This window comes from Bison bison, unplaced genomic scaffold, assembly GCF_000754665.1.
Source record: "Bison bison bison isolate TAMUID 2011002044 unplaced genomic scaffold, Bison_UMD1.0 scf7180017864194, whole genome shotgun sequence".
NCBI lineage: Eukaryota > Metazoa > Chordata > Mammalia > Artiodactyla > Bovidae > Bison > Bison bison.
The window spans coordinates 388,831-405,711 of record NW_011494766.1 but is presented as its reverse complement, the minus strand read 5'-3'; the positions used below and the strand labels follow the sequence as shown (position 1 = coordinate 405,711).

Sequence of the window (16,881 nt, the reverse complement as noted above, 5' to 3'; positions counted from 1 at the left end):
AATGGGCAACGTGCTCTTATTTGCCACTGTTGTTCCCTTCAGTTAGTAAGCGTGATTTCCAGCGATTGGCTATCTTCAGTAATCAATTAATTACTGCTTTCCAAAAGAACCCATACATTATTTAATTAGCAAACACACTCATTTTCTTGATCACCAGTAGCAACAATCATACATATTTTGAAAGTACAAGCTTAGAAGTCTTCAACCCTGTAGCTTGACTTCCCTGTTTCATTGTGAGTGTCTGTGTGTTTTCACAATGACAGCTGATAACCCAAATGCATCTGTTTTATGCCTTGTCTTACTTGGTCTTCCTGGCTTCCCTCTTCCCTCCCCACCCCTGAGTCTGCCTTAAAAGGATCTACTGTGCTGTGTTGCTTCCCAAGAGCTTGTCAGAGAGAACAGTTTTGTCATTTGCAGTGTGTTCATGATGCCATGACAGATCTGCCTGTGTTTCTTCTGGTACAGCGCCTGAGACGTGACATATTTAGAACACCCTTTCCTTTCCCAGATTCCTTCCACCCCAGCCCCTTATTTTAGGATTCTCATTTGCCACGAGGTTTACCAAATCTGAAGACTTTGGTTTAGGAAGTGACCTTAGTAGGGGACTTTATTTTTTAAAATTCTTTTGCTTCTTTATACTGTGTTATTAGTTTCATAATATATAACAAACATCTCTCCATGCAATAGGTAAAACTCAGATTCCCCTGGAGAAGGGCATTGCAACTTGCTCCAGTATTCTTGCCTGGAGAATCCCAAGGACAGAGGAGCCTGGTGGGCTACAGTCCATGGCATTGCAAGAGCTGGACACAACTGAAGGGACTTGAAAGTGAAAGTCACTCAGTCATGTGTGACTCTTTGCAACTCCGGGGTCCATAGAGCCCATGGAATTCTCTAGGCCAGAATACTGGAGTGGTTAGCCGTTCCCTTCTCCAGGGGATCTTCTTAACCCAGGGATTGAACCGAGGTCTCCTGTATTGCAGGGGGATTCTTTACGAGCTAAGCCACCAGGGAGGCCCCTGAAGTGACTTAGCAGTAGCATATAATGAACATCCATGCAATAGGTAAACCTATCCTGCTGACAGAAACTTAGAGATTGGGTCAGAAGCACAGCATTCAATTAGAAGCTAGTATAGGAGGCCCACAAGAAAGAAGTAACACCAAAAGGTTTACAACATACATCACAAATCCGTAAGTTTAGGAAGCATGTGTCTCCCAGTTAACTTCAGGGAAAACATCAGGATTCAAGGCATAAGGCAAAAGTCGTCATGATGGTCATGGTGAGGGGCTCTGTGCCCACTGCCCACAGTTCCTACTGTTCAGTCACTGAGTCATGTCTGACTCTTTGCGACCCCATGGCCTACAGCATGCCAGGCTCCTCTGTCCTCCTCCACTATCTCCCAGAGTTTGCTCACATTCATGTCCACTGAGTCAGTGATGCTATCTAACCATCTCATTCTCTTCCACCCTCTTCTTTTACTTTCAGTCTTTCTCAGCATCAAGGTCTTTTCCAGTGATTTGATTCTTTGCATCAGGTGGCCAAAGTATTAGAGCTTCAGCATCAGTCCTTCCAATGAATATTAAGGATTGATTTTCTTTAAAATTGTCTGGTTTGATTTCCTTGCAGTCCAGAGGACTCTCAAGAGTCTTCTCTAATACCACCAACTGTCCATAGTCTGTGACTCAAATGCTTTTCCCTCAGATATTCCATCAGCTTCCTCACCTCCTTCCCAGTCCTTTACATATTCTCTTCTCTCATCCTTATCTGTGGCTCTCCGTGCCTCGGGGTCATGTCCCATCTAGACAGCAGGATAGGCTGCCTAACACGGAACTACCTACCATTTCCTCTAGGTACACAGTGTTCACAGCTCCCAAGGGGAGGGCTGGGGGCTCTCCTTTATTAGCATCTTGTCCATTTTCATTCTTTTCTCATTGTCCTGGTTGACATTTTCCATGTTGAGATTTTTGACTGCTTGCTTCTCTTTGGACACCATTGCTCCTAGGCCTGTCCTTGCTATCTCACTGCAGGTGCTCCACCATGCCACTTCAACTCCCAGACCTGCTCCCTCTCACCTCCTACTCTTACAGGCCTCTAGGGCCCACACGCCCTCAGGGCCATGGGGAGCAAGGACTGAGAGGCAAGCAGTGATGAGCAAGGCACATGCAATTCTTGAGTGGGGGGGACTTCGTTCTCAACTTTGTTTGCCGTGGAAATTTATTTTTATCATCACATGAGTAGTCAAGGTGTTTTAAAAGAAACATGATGCGAAAATGAGTCAAAATTTACAAGTCAGCAGTTACTAAAGACATTTAATAATTTACAGTATTCTCAATCATAAACATCACACTTTGCAAAGGATACTTATTTGCTTAAACTTATAAATCTGGCTTCCCTGATGGCGCCAGTGGTAAAGAATCTGCCTGCAATGCGGGAGACCCAGGATTGATCCCTGGGATAGGAGAGATCTCCTGGAGAAGGAAATGGCAACCGACTCTAGTATTCTTGCCTGGAGAATTCCATGGACAGAGGAGCCTGGTAGGCTACAGTCCATGGGATCACAAAGAGTCTGACATGCCTGAGCAACACTTTCCCTATAAACAGGAGTAAGAAAGACGTCACCCAACAAGGTTGACAGTTCCCACATATCATGTCTCAATTTGAAGACAGAAGTCTGGTTCATGCTATACTCTTCTCACACCTCTCACCCACCATGCTGTGACTCTTAGCCAAGTGTGCACAGACCCAGGCTGGCCTATTTTGACTTAATTCAGCCCTCTGTTTTCTTGTCTGTGTCGTCACTGGTAACCATTTCTGTTGATTTGAAGGGTGTAGCTCCAAACAATGGAATGCTTTATCTCTTGCTTTTTTTTTTTTTAACTGACAGTGCTTTTAGTTCTGCAATATTTTGAGATACAGTTGACATACAGCACTATTTACATTTAAGGTATAGACCATTAATTTGACTTGCATACATCGTGAAATGATTGCCACAGTAAGCTTAATGACAGTAATCTAATATACATATGTGTGTGTGTGTATATAATTAAAGAAATATAAATTTTTCTTGTGATGATAACTCTAAGGATTGACTGTCTTAACAGCTTTCTTATATGAAACTCAGCAGTAATATATTTACCGTGTGGTAAATACATTATATCCCCAATACTAATTTATCTCATAACTGAAATTTTGTACCCTTTCACTACTTTCATCCAATTCCACCTCCCCTTGTCCTCCCCCTCTGGTAACCACAAATCTTCTTTTTCTATAAATATGTTTGTTTTTGAAGTATAATTGGCCTTCTGTACATTTCAGAATGATCACCACAATAAGTCTAGTTATAATCTGTCACCTTACAAAGCTATTAATAACTCTTAACTGTGTTTCCCATATTGTAAACTTCATGACTCATTATTTTCTCCTGAACTTTATATCCCTTAATCTCTCTCACCTTTCTTTTCTCCCCCTACCTGTTTCCACTCTTGACAACCACCTGTTATCTCCTCTGTTACCTATAACTCTTGCTGTTTGCCATATTTGTTCATTTGTTTTGTTTTTAGTTTCCACATATAAATGAAATCATATGGTATTGTCTTTTTCTGACTTACTTCACTTAGCATCACACCCTCCAGGTCCATCCATGTTATTGTAAATGGCATTATTTCATTCCTTTTTATGACTAAGTAATATTCCATTATGTGTGTGTGTATGCACGTGTATGTGTGTGTGTGTGCATGCCACATCTTCTTTATCCATTCTCCTATTGATAGACACATAGGCTGCTTCCATGTCATGGCTGTTGTAAGTAATGCTGCAGTGAATGCAGGGGCACATATGTCTTTTCTAATGAGTGATTTTGTTTTCTTAATTATCCAGGAGTGGAATTGCTAGATCATTTAGTGGTTCTATTTTTCATTTTTTGAGGAATCTTTATACTGTTTTCCCTAGCAGCTGAACCAATATATACTTCATTTTATTTTGAACAAAATTCTAGGTCTCCATAACTCCATTTGAGTCATACACAACACATGGGGCCCTTTTCTATGTTATCTTCTCCATGATAATCAACCATTGAGGGAATATTTACTAACTGGGAGCTGAATCTATTAAATAATGATCTCATTTTAACCATACCACTACCCTCTAAGGTAAATGTTTCTATTCCTATGTTGTGATGAGAATTGTAAGGCTGATCAAATTTAAGTAACATGCCCAGTGCTATCCTAGTAGTAGCAGTGAAGTTGGTGTTGATATCTGTGGTTGTATGAACTCTAAGATAGTTCTCCCAATCGAAGTCTTAATCTGAGATTCTGTGGATAGTTTCAGGATCCAAAAATGGGTTTCAGGTCTTTGTTGGCTCCTGAAATTGAATCCCAGGTTTGGTTTGTTACATGCGTTTTATGGTAAAAGCAGCCATGCTCATTGCTCAGTCATGCCCGACTCTTCTGTAACCCTATGGACTATAGCCCACCAGGCTTCTCTGTCCATGGCATTCTCCAGGCAAGAATATTGGAGTGGGTTGCCATTTTCTGCTTCATGGGATCTTCCTGATGCAGGAATTGAACCCTCATCTTCTGCATTGGCAGGCGGATTCTTTACCACTTTGACACCTCGGAAGATCCTGAGCTTCTTTGCTTCCTCCTGAAATTGCCCAAGTGCTGTCCTCTCCACCCTCATCAGATTTTCAGTTACGCATGTAACCTCAAACAGTATTAGTACCCATATTTTGCATTCCCTCCTTTTATTTTGCTCATTTACATGAAAGTCTATACTCTTGTTCACATGTTAGTTTTGTGTCCTTCCTTCCATTTTTATTTTTTTTCCTTGCTTTTCTTCTTATGCCTAAGTGTAAAACTTAAACCTAATTTTCTCATATTTAGTCTTCCTAAGTTCAACTTCTTCGTATCAGCTCATTTCAGACTCCTGGGATCCTAATTCTTATATCTGGTATTTTTAACACCCATCTCTATTTCATGTCATCTGTCAATTCATATTTAAAAAAAAAAAAGCTAAAACAAAAAATGACAGTTTTCAACAATTCTTGACTATGGACTATTGCTTACCTCTGGGGATCCAGGATGGAAATATAATCTCTTGCTCTCAGGTTTCTGACGAAATTATTCCTTAGTAGTCTCTTGATATGATACTAACCTCTATAGGTCTCTTTTGTGAAGGGTGCAAGTGTGTTTACCAGGAACCAGGCTGGATGGAGACAAGACAACACTTTAGACAGTCCAACTATCTGGAGATACTCCTTGAAGTTGATGTTTTTCAAATATGTATTTAACATTTATTTAATAGACACCAAAGTAAAGTGGTTTTTCTATTTATAGGGTATATACATTTTCAGCCAACTTTTTAACTTCGTTCAAATTGTCTTTCAGGGTTTTTTTTTTTTAATAACCCATAATCACAAAGAAAAGTAACTTAGGTAAATGGTGTTACAGTTTGTTCAAATTATAACCCCACATTCTAATTTTATGGGCTTCAGGTTGACACCTACCTTTCACCATTCTTGTTCTCACTTCCAATTTATATTTAAGTTTCTGAAACAAAATACTTCTTAGGGGCATATTCCAAGGGTTGAAATGTAGATAATGAACTAAATCACTTTTTTTAGATTAAAACAAAAAAAGAAACCACTTCACCATGCCTGACTCAGTTTTAGAATGTCAACTGACTCTCAGCCAGCTTGTCTCAGGGCTACTGGAGCAGCCTGTAATGGAAACATGCGGTTTGCGATTATGCTTCACAAGTAACTCAGCAGAGTAAGTTCAGCACCGGGAGAAGTGTTTCCACAATTTCCACTTGAGTGTGTTACCTATTTTTGCCAATTATGTTAGGAGTCTCATGTGGAAAACTGACTTAACTAGCATTGTATTTACATTTATCCTAGGGCTATTTTAATGTGCTTTATGAACTGGTGTCCCAGGCAGCTGTCCAGCTGACTCCTCCTTAATTGAGCTCTATAGACAGAATGAAATAAAGATTAAGTAAATATAGCCGTCAGACACTCTAGGCACACAGTAAATGCAGGCAGTCACCAGAAAGGAGTTTTGACTAGACTAGTTTGAGTAAATCCTTTGTTTCTTTGGAGGAAAAGAAGGTGATTTGTTACATCCTCAACTTCTGGCTGTTTTTTTTTTTTTTTTTTCAATTCATGGTGTTAGTGTAGGAAATGATTTAATCAATAGGCCAGAAACTTAGAGTTTACATATTTCTAAGTATTTTTTTCAGTTTGTATGCATAAGTAACCTCTTTGAAGATGGTTGGATACCCACTGTTTCCTTCCCTCTGCCTTAGCAATTAAGATGAGCCAAACACGAATACCTTTTTCTGCCACACTTTGGAGTTTAAATATTACCGTATAGAATTGTAAGCAGAAATGTAAGCAGCGTTTAGGAAAATGACAATGGAGTAAATTGGTCAGGAAGAGAAGGTCCTGAGGGCCAGGACTCCAGGTCCTAAATGACTGCCATATTCTAGATGAGAAAGAATGTGAGAAGAGAGTGCTGATTCCTGAAAAAAACTCCCGCAGCTTCTTTCAGTGGTCAGTCCCCACACAGTAAGAATCACGGCTGAGAACATAGACAACAAGGATCATAGCAGAAAGCTTTTAATTATGCTTCAGTCTGGAAGAAGACACACTGTTTTTCTAACTGTGCAATAAGAAATAAAAAGAGTTTCCCCAGTTTTACAAGGCTTCCCTGGTGGCTCAGATGGTTAAGAATCTGCCTGTAATATGGGAGACATGGATTCGGTCCCTGGATTGGGAAGATCTCCTGGAGTAGCAAGTGGCAACCCATTCCAGTATTCTATGGACAGAGGAGCCTGGCAGGCCACGGTCCATCGGGTCGAAAAGAGTCTGACACGTCTGAGCGACTACACTCTCCCCAGGTTTACACTGGGAAACTGACACACTCCTTGATTCGAGTGTGTACCCTCAAGGGCAGGAGTACCCTGCCACCATCAGACATTGGACTGCAAACCGAATGACTCTAGCCAACACAAATGATGACTCCTACACCAGAGTCCATGAGGAGACAACTCATTTTAATTTTGCCATGCTTTAATGATATTTAAATGACTCAAGTGGTTTTTATAAATGAATATATTACAAAGTTCATGTTCAAGAATTACCATTAAACCATAATGGACTTTACCATTTATTAGTTTCATAAATGTCACCTTGTTATTAACAATACAGGTAAAGCAACTTCACAGAAGTTTCCATTATCATCCATTGAATGAATCTTTGAATTTTTTGAGCTGGAGTTTTAGGCATTCTCATGTCACCCTCATAATTCAACTTTATAGTCAGGCTCATATGCATAAGCAATATGATGTTTTAGACTTTTCAAGATTCCATTTTCATGTAAGGACAAAATTTCTAAATTAAACATTGAGAAATGCTCTTCAGAAAGCAGTGTGGCCAGAAGTATGGTGACTCATACAGACTGCGCTTGTGTCCCCAGCATGTCCTATTCATGAGTGTCTTGTGCCAAGCATGGTTTGGTATTTCTCCTCCCAAGTATTTGAAACAGCCACGTCCCACTGCATTTTAATCATTTCACTAATGCTAAGGGAGGAGCTATGTGTTGGCTTGTCAATATTCTTCTCCTTTTTCAAAATTCCTAAGACCAGGTCATATTTAGACGAACATGAAACACCCCCAGCTTATGATTCTGTAAATCTTTAAATGTTACATTAGAAAAAAAAAATTGTCAACTTTTATTATTGAGGAGGCTTTAAGACACATTAATATGTATTTGGCAAGTGAAAAGGTCAAAATTGTCAGGACTGTAATTTCAATACACCCTGGAATTGATAGTAAAATAATGAAATTCTTTGCTAAATGTCTAATTGTCTGTATTTTCTTTAACATGGATGAATCATTTTACTCTATAATTTCAGAGCAGAGGTTTTTCTTTTTTATTTTGCAGGATTTTGTTCATATATTTATAGGGATTATGCATTTTTTAAAACCCTTTTTATTTTGTATTGGGGTCGCAAAGAGTCAGACACAACTGAGCGACTGATCTGATCTGATGTGGGGTATAGAGAGTTAATACTGTTGTGATAGTTTCAGGTGAACAGCAAAGTTCAGTCTGTATTTTTAAAGAAGGTAATTAGCCAGTCTGTATTTTTTTAAAGAAGGTAGTTCTGGAAACAAATTAATTGCAAATCCAGGATTCAGTTTACTCATGACCTTAACAGACTTTTAATTCACTTTCGCTACACCTGTACGTTTGTTTTATTGTGGGCAGAGGTAGGGGAAAGCGTTGGAGAAGTCTCAGATGGTGTGTGGGATGCAGTTTTTTCATGAAAAATACGGCCATTGTCTCATTTGCCCACAGCTGTTGAGAGTAGGGGGCCTGCTGGAAAGGAGCCTTGGCAGAAGGCCTCACACAACGCGTTCTGCATGTTTCTCGGGGATGAATACTCATACTTGGTCTTTCCCAAGCAGAGATCTCCAACCGCTACACTACCTTAGTCTGCCTGGTGAATCTTTATCAGATCATTTGCTTTTCAGATTGTTTGAACCTAACATTTACCGTCAATGAAACTGAGATTTGTGTTCAATTACAAATCCCCAATAATCAACTGTACCTCCTTGAGGATGTATGTTTGGGTAAGAGGCTTGAAGAAGAGGCATGAGCTGAACTGGCCACAGCTACTCAAGAACCCCATCTGGGCATTGTTGGAATGCAAACTGTTGAACTCAGATGGACTTGTCTTACCATCTGGTTGCAATTTTGGTGCCTGAGCCCTGGATGTATTATTCCTTTATATTTGAGTTAACTCAATCCAGTTTTTTTTTTTTTTTTTAAAGATGGCCAGAACGTTGTCAATGCATATACTTAGTTTGATTATTTTGCTTGTTTAATTCAACTAACTTTTAAAAGTGCATGAATATATTCCTATTGCTAGAATATAAATATCAGATTGTGTGTTAAGCCTCTTGGCAAAAGATGGATGTTTTTCTCTTTGTTTTTTTTAATCTGTGTGAGCAAGTCTCAATTGACCATGATTTTCAAGTTCAATAATATTTAGATAAAGTGTGAAAAATAGTTTCCTTATTTACTAAATTTCATTATTAATATAAATAGTTGTGTTGGAATATTTTGAAAGATGGATTTCTTTCTCAGTGGATTTTTTGACCCATCTTTAAAAAAAATCTGTTCCTGTCAGTACGTGCTCATGGGAATGCAGATGGTTTTGATACTGACCAGGGTTTTTGGTCTTCCCCAATCAATAGAAATTGACTAGAGGCCAGACAAGAAATTCAGGCAAGGCTTTATTGAGACTCCTATGCCAGCTATAGGAGGGAGCAAAAATAATTAACAGATTCTCTTGCTAGCCCTATCCCGGGGGAAAAGTGAGCTTCTTCCTTATATGGGGTGAGAGGTGTTTCCAGGGGGTGCACCATAGGGGTGGCTTGGGTGTTTGCCCACCTCTCTAGTGGCATTGACTGCAGGGGGCATGATCAGTACCCTGGTTTTGCTTCACCACCCTGTTTTTGCTCCTGGCTCTTTAGAAATGGGAACCAGGTTTTTTGTTTGTTTTTTGTATCTTTTGTGCAGAGTTTGCTCCAACTGTGAGGCACACAGTTATTTTTAGTCCCATATAGTTTCTCTGTTGCTGGAGGAGAAGTTTGTCCAGGTGCAAAAAGCACTGCAGCACTTGCAACAAAGCGTCCAGGTCCCAGCTTGTCTGAGTTTCAGTGGTTGAAACAGAGTAGGTTTGAAGATGGTCTTAAATTGTTTTCCTCTCCAGTGCATGCTGAGAAACCTTTCTGTCCGCCTGCTCTAGGCCTCTTCCTGGGTAAGGCTGAGCAGAGGTGCTGAGCTCAGTCAGCCCTATCTTCGTGTTTTTCTGGTCTACAGGAAGGGTACTGAGGCCGTAGTGGTATAAGCTGATACTTACAGAGTATTACCATTGCCATGCGCTGTCCAAAGCACTTTGGACACACTGAGTTAATCTTTTAAAAAATTTGTGAGTTAGGTGTCTTTATTACCACCATTTTACAGATGCAAGTAATGAAGAGTTTCAGTAACAGAGGCTGAGAACTCCCTTTCCCTCATTTCCTGTATTTGCACTCCATCCTCTCTTGAAACCGTTTCAGGAGCATTTCGTCCTGCTGCCACATGTCATGGGAATAAACACAAGCTGAATTTCCGGTCCCCCAGTGGGAGACAAAGATTCGTTCCTTTCTTACCTGCCTCTCTTTGGGGAGCCCTTCACAAGCTCTTCTGGCTTCCTCTGTACTACACAAGTCAGATAATCTGGTTCAGTTCATGTTAGGATTTGTGTTTCATGTATTATGCTACTTACATGTATTTCTCTCCATCATAAAGTTGACTTCTGGTTTATTTTAAATTATATAGAGATAAAAGATGTGTATAATAACTATGCAAAGAAGTGACTCATAGGAAAAAAAAACCTGATGCTGGAAAAGATTGAAGGTGGGAAGAGAAGGGGACAACAGAGGATAAGATGGTTGGATGGCATCACTGACTCAATGGACATGAGTCTGGGTGAACTCCGGGAGTTGGTGATGGGACAGGGAAGCCTAGTGTGCTGCAGTCCATGGGGTCACAAAGAGTCAGACACGACTGAGTGACTGGACTGATAACAGCTATCCTAAGTACTCTTGCCTGGAAAATCCTGTGGACAGAGGAGTCTGGTAGGCTACAGTCCATGAGGTCACTAAGAGTCGGACACGACAGAGTGACTTCACTTTCACTTTTCATTTTCATGCATTAGAGAAGGAAACAGCAACCCACTCCAGTGTTCTTGCCTGGAGAATCCCAGGGGGTGGAGCCTGATGGGCTGCCGTCTATGGGGTTGCACAGAGTCGGACACGACTGAAGCGACTTAGCAGCAGCAGCAGCAAGGTGTTATAAAAAGAAATCCCTTTGTTTATTTACTAGTTTCATTCAAGTCATTTATTAACCAACTTCCTTTGCTTACAAAGGTCCATCTAGTCAAAGCTATGGTTTTTCCAGTAGTCATGTATGGATGGGGCCACAAAGAGTCGGACACAACTGAGCGACTGAACTGAACTGAAACTGAACAGGTACGGATGTGAGAGTTGAACTATAAAGAAAGCTGAGTGCCTAAGAATTGATGCTTTTGGACTGTGGTGTTGGAGAAAACTCTTGAGAGTCCCTTGGACTGAAGGAGATCCAACCAGTCCATCCTAAAGCAAATCCGTCCTGAGTGTTCATTGGAAGGACTGATGCTGAAGCTGAAACTCCAATAGTTTGGCCACCTCATGTGAAGAACTGACTCATTTGAAAAGACCTTGATGCTGGGAAAGATTGAAGGTGGGAGGAGAAGGGGACGACAGAGGATGAGGTGGTTGGATGGCATCACTGGCTCAATGGACATGAGTTTTAGTAAGCTCTGGGAGTTGGTGATGGACATGGAAGCCTGGCGTGCTGCAGTCCATGGGGTCACAAAGAGTTGGACATGGCTGAGAGACTGAACTGAACTTTGTTACAAGATAAATTTATGTGCAGGAATGAGATATCCCCTGCCCTGGGGTTATCTAAGGCTGAAGGATTTCCTGATTTAGTACTAAAAGTAATAAAGTTCTGGGCAGACTGGGGAAGTTGGTCATCCTTTGCAAGAATCAGGTCAAATTAAGTTTACTTTCATATCATGTACACGGGCAAATTGCTTGATGCATAACAAGTGGCTAATAAATATTAATTGAATAATGAATGGGGGCTAGGCTTTGTCCTAGGGCTTAAGAGTAGAATGATTTAAATCCAACAGATGGCATCGCAGACAGAATAGCATATGTCAAGTTCTAGAAGTGGGAAACCTTAGTATATGGTTTGTAAACTCAGAAAACCCCATGCAGGAAGACACAGAGCAACAGGGAGGCTTATGCTATAAATGAGAAAGGTGTATATAATCCAGATTATTGAGGACCTTCTATTTAAGGCGAAGGAGTTGGGTTTTATTTTTCGTAAGAGGGAACAGCTTTAGATTTTTAAGCAGGGGCATGATACAGTTACATTGCCACAAAGGTAGCTTTGTAGACAAGATGGAAGGTAAATGAGAAGGATGGAGAGAATGAGTGTGATGGGTGGGTGGAGGGAGCAAAAGAGTGAGGAAGCTGTTGCAAAAATGCTCACAGAAGATGCTCATAGTTTTATTGAGGTTGGTAAAGATAGTGATGGAGAGAGAAAGGGCAAACAAGAAGGTAAAGGTTTGAGAACAAGGTGGATGGTGAAGTTAATTCACCTTGCTCACCTCCTGTCCAAATGAGACAGAATGGGTAAGATGGCTGAAGGGATGCCCAGATCTCCTCCATGGATGGCTGGTGGTGTGGTGGAAGGCGGATGAGAGGAAGCCTGGAGAGAAAGTGAACTTCCATCCATTTGGAACTGTTTGGAGTTGACTGTGCAACAGATTAAGATGTTTGATGACATAACTGAGTCATCAAAAAGCATGAAGCAGTGTTCAGGATATGAAACACTATCCCCTACATGATAAAAGCTGTTGATGTTTACTTCCTGATTGTAAAGATACTTAGTTTTCAATGGGAAATATTTATGAGATTTTGAATTTTTTTTTAAATTTTATTTTATTTTTAAACTTTATAATATTGTATTAGTTTTGCCAAATATCGAAATGAATCCACCACAGGTATACCTGTGTCCCCATCCTGAACCCTCCTCCCTCCTCCCTCCCCATACCCTCCCTCTGGGTCGTCCCAGTGCACCAGCCCCAAGCATCCAGTATCGTGCATCGAACCTGGACCGGTGACTCGTTTCATACATGATATTATACATATTTCAATGCCATTCTCCCAAATCTCCCCACCGAATTTTTAAATAACAAAATGAGCATGACAGAGAATCTTACTCCCATATTCAGAAGTAATCACTATTAATGTCTTGAGAAACATCATTGAAGATTGATGCACTGATCTCTCTCTCTTACTATCTAAGACCACAGGGCATTTGCTTAAACTCCCTGTGCCTCAGTTTGCTCATGTATCAGATGGTTATTGGCATTCAATAGAGGGGGTATTAGCTGAGTGAAATAGTAAACCCTCAGAAGAGTGTCTGGCCCATAGGAAGCACGATCAAAGCATCATCGAATATAACATATCCATCTTTTAAAAATAAATGGTTTGTATTTCATGCTGTTTTGTAACCTCCTTTGTTGTATACTATCATTCTTTACTGTTCATTAACTCGTGAACTTCCAGATGTTCAAGCTTGTTTTAGAAAAGGCAGAGGAACCAGAGATCAAATTGCCAACATCCACTGGATCATTGGAAAAGGTAAAGGTTTGAGAACAAGGTGGACGGTGAAGTTAATTCACCTTGCTCACCTCCTGTCCAAATGGAGACAGAATGGGTAAGATGGCTGAAGGGATGCCCAGATCTCCTCCATGGATGGCTGGTGGTGTGGTGGAAGGCGGATGAGAGGAAGCCTGGAGAGTTCCAGAAGTTCTGGAACGAGAGTTCCAGAAGTTCTGGAACGGGAGTTCCAGAAAAACATCTATTTCTGCTTTATTGACTATGCCAAAGCCTTTGACTGTGTGGATCACAATAAACTGTGGAAAATTCTGAAAGAGATGGGAATACCAGACCACCTGATCTGCCTCTTGAGAAATGTGTATGCAGGTCAGGAAGCAACAGTTAGAACTGGACATGGTTCCAAGTACGTCAAGGCTGTATATAGTCACCCTGCTTATTTAACTTATATGCAGAGTACATCATAAGAAACGCTGGGCTGGAGGAAGCACAAACTGAAATCAAGATTGCTGGGAGAGATATCAATAACCTCAGATATGCAGATGACACCACCCTTATGGCAGAAAGTGAAGAACTAAAGAGCCTCTTGATGAAAGTGAAAGAGGAGAGTGAAAAAGTTGGCTTAAAGCTCGGCATTCAGAAAACTAAGATCACGGCATCTGGTCCCATCACTTCATGGCAAAGAGATGGGGAAACAATGGAAACAGTGTCAGACTTTATTTTTTGGGCTCCAAAATCACTGCAGATGGTGACTGCAGCCATGAAATTCCTTCCAAGCTTACTCCTTGGAAGGAAAGTTATGACCACCCTAGACAGCATATTCAAAAGCAGAGGCGTTACTTTGCCAACAAAGGTTCATTTAGTCAAAGCTATGGTTTTTCCAGTAGTCATGTATGGATGTGAGAGTTGGACTATAAAGAAAGCTGAGTGCCAAAGAATTGATTCTTTTGAACTGTGGTGTTGGAAGACTCTTGAGAGTCCCTTGGACTGCAAGGAGATCCAACCAGTCCATCCTAAAGGAAATCAGCCTTGAATATTCATCGGAAGGACGGATGCTGAAGCTAAAACTCCACTACTTTGGCCACCTGATGCAAAGAGCTGACTCATTTGAAAAGACCCTGATGCTGGGAAAGATTGAGAGCAGAAGGAGAAGGGGACAACAGAGGATGAGATGGTTGGATGGCATCACTGACGCAGTGGACATGAGTCTGGGTAAACTCCAGGAGTTGGTGATGGACAGGGAGGCCTGGCCTGCTGTGGTTCATGGTGTCACAGAGTCGGACACGACTGAGCGACTGAACTGAACTGAACTCTTAGTCAGTGAAATATATCTTTCTACCCCTTTAGACCAAAATTAATTTTTACTGCTAGAATTCAAAAGAGAACTGAAATGAAAACCAAAACAAAAATAGAAACCCACCATGATGATAACAAAGCATTAACAGGGTCAGTCTTTGAAAATGCTTTGACTTGACCTTCAACTATCAACCCGTAGTGACCATTACAAGGGACGGTTTGTTACAGCTAGATCATCTTACTTTCTGATGAAAAAAAAATAACCCAAAGGGTTTTGCTCTTTTCTACTGTCCTTTGCTCTTCTGCCCTCACATTAATAATTCTTCTAACCTTTAATGTCTCATTGATCACCTGTCAGGTGAGATTTCTACCTTTTATCCTGGCAGCATCTGTGCGGTGCTAGTTTTTCATTCATCTTCACTTGTGCTATTAAGGTCTAAATTTGTTTCTGTGACTAAATAGGGCAATTTATATCTTTAATCCAAACCATTTCTTTTTATTTCTGAAAAAGATGGGGAAAAAAATCCAAATGGCTGAAATCTTTTATCAGAGGCACTTGAAAAATCAATTTTTCTCAAGAGTGAGAGTGAGGGCAAAGAGGATTTTGTCACTGTGTTGGAATTCTAACAAACTGTTCTGTCATCCTCTAGAAGTGTCTTGGTTTAAAAAAAAGTCATGTTATGATAACCTTTAGAAAGTCAAGTGATTGACGTGCAGACATTGTGAGAGAAAATATAACCTCTAAAATAATGGTTGTAGGTAAAGCAATTTTTAAATTATGTGGTGAGGAAGCAAAAGAAATTAGCATTTCTTTTATAGCATTTGATGTATCTTTGTGGACATGCTGTTCCTCCTGTTAACTGAGGAATACCTGTTTTAGCACGATTTATATTGACGCTTTGCATTTATATAGTGTTTCGGGCCCTGAGCAGTTCATAAGCATTGAGTGTAAACAGTGTGCCTGCAAGCCAGGTAACTGAATATTCTGAACTCACAGATGGGGAGGCACCAGCACAGAGAGCTGTGTTACCCTGGGCTCTTAGTCACTGGGAGAAAGAGAAATGAGAGCTCTGAGTAGTTTTCCATGTTGAGAAACAATTAATTTGGCCTAAAAGTTTAAGTTGATTCTGCCTGCTTAGAATTTGGTCTTCTGGAAGCAGTAGCCTGAGTTTTCTGAAGACTTCTTTCACTTTCTGTCCTCATATTTTGGGTGAGGTTGATCCCCCAACTCTCAAGGGTGAGAATATGACCCAAAAGTGACTGCCTGGCGTAGTCCATTTTCTTGGCTACTCTAATGAGAGCAGTTCTGCAATAATGGCTAACTGTGGCTTTAGCTGTTACACCTATTCCTCTGGAGTTGCTGAATAACTGCAGTATAGGCCTGGTAGGTCTTGAGACTGTCTGTTGACTCCTGGATCAAACTGTACCTGAAGACAGAGCCATAAAATTTTTCATTACATGAGCCATTACATTATCTATTTCCCCTGATAAAGGTAAATTTTCTTTTTCAGTGAAGTAAAGAATCATTTTATAAGGTTATTAGATTCTTTTAAAAATTTATCTTTTAGGTTAGAACATAAAGTGATTCTTAAAGTTTTTATACCCTGATGTTCATTTCAACAAAGTATCAAAAGTTACTTGTCAGGAGAAATTCTGTTGAATAAGTAACAGAGGACAGTTTGGAAGTAGTAAAGTAAAAAAAAAAATTGTTGATTTCTGAAAGATACAGAAAATAAATCTCAAGTATATTTTCATAAGTGTACTTTTGTGTTAGATTTTTTTTAAAAATTCATTTTGAAAGATTCATACTGATTTTAATCATGTTGCTCCTAGTGATGTAGCATATCCAGTGCTCTGATGTAGAATCGGAGCTTTCATTGTTTGTGTGTTTAAGCCTAGATTTTGGAGGTGATGTGCGTTCCTGTATGGCTTAGTTATGGTCAGGTATTTGGTAGAACAACCCCAAATGTTTGTCTTTTAAAGGTCAAGGCTGGACAGGGACAGTGGCAAAGAATGAGCTCTGATTACTTCCATGAGTAACTTTTCCCTCTTAATTGGGATGTTTCTGGGCCATCCAGAAAATGTCTCCCCAAGAAACCTGAGAAATGGAAAGTTCATGTTTCTCATTAATCCTAATCTGGTATAAGACTAACTGGGCTAATGATTGATGCAGAATAGCATGAAAAGTACGCAAATTGCATTTTCCATTTTAGTCACTGAAATTTGGTCTTGGGTAGTTTCATTCTCTTTTGTAATTTTCACACAGAAGAGGGAAAAAAACAGTTTACCATTAGGTACATGCAGG

The 16,881-nt window shown here is 40.2% G+C and overlaps 1 pseudogene; it reads right to left on the bottom strand.

Moving 5' to 3' along the window:
* Positions 1-1,241: 1,241 nt before the first annotated feature.
* LOC104991583 lies at positions 1,242-1,991 on the bottom strand (annotated as a pseudogene).
* Between the last annotated feature and the right edge of the window lie 14,890 nt (positions 1,992-16,881).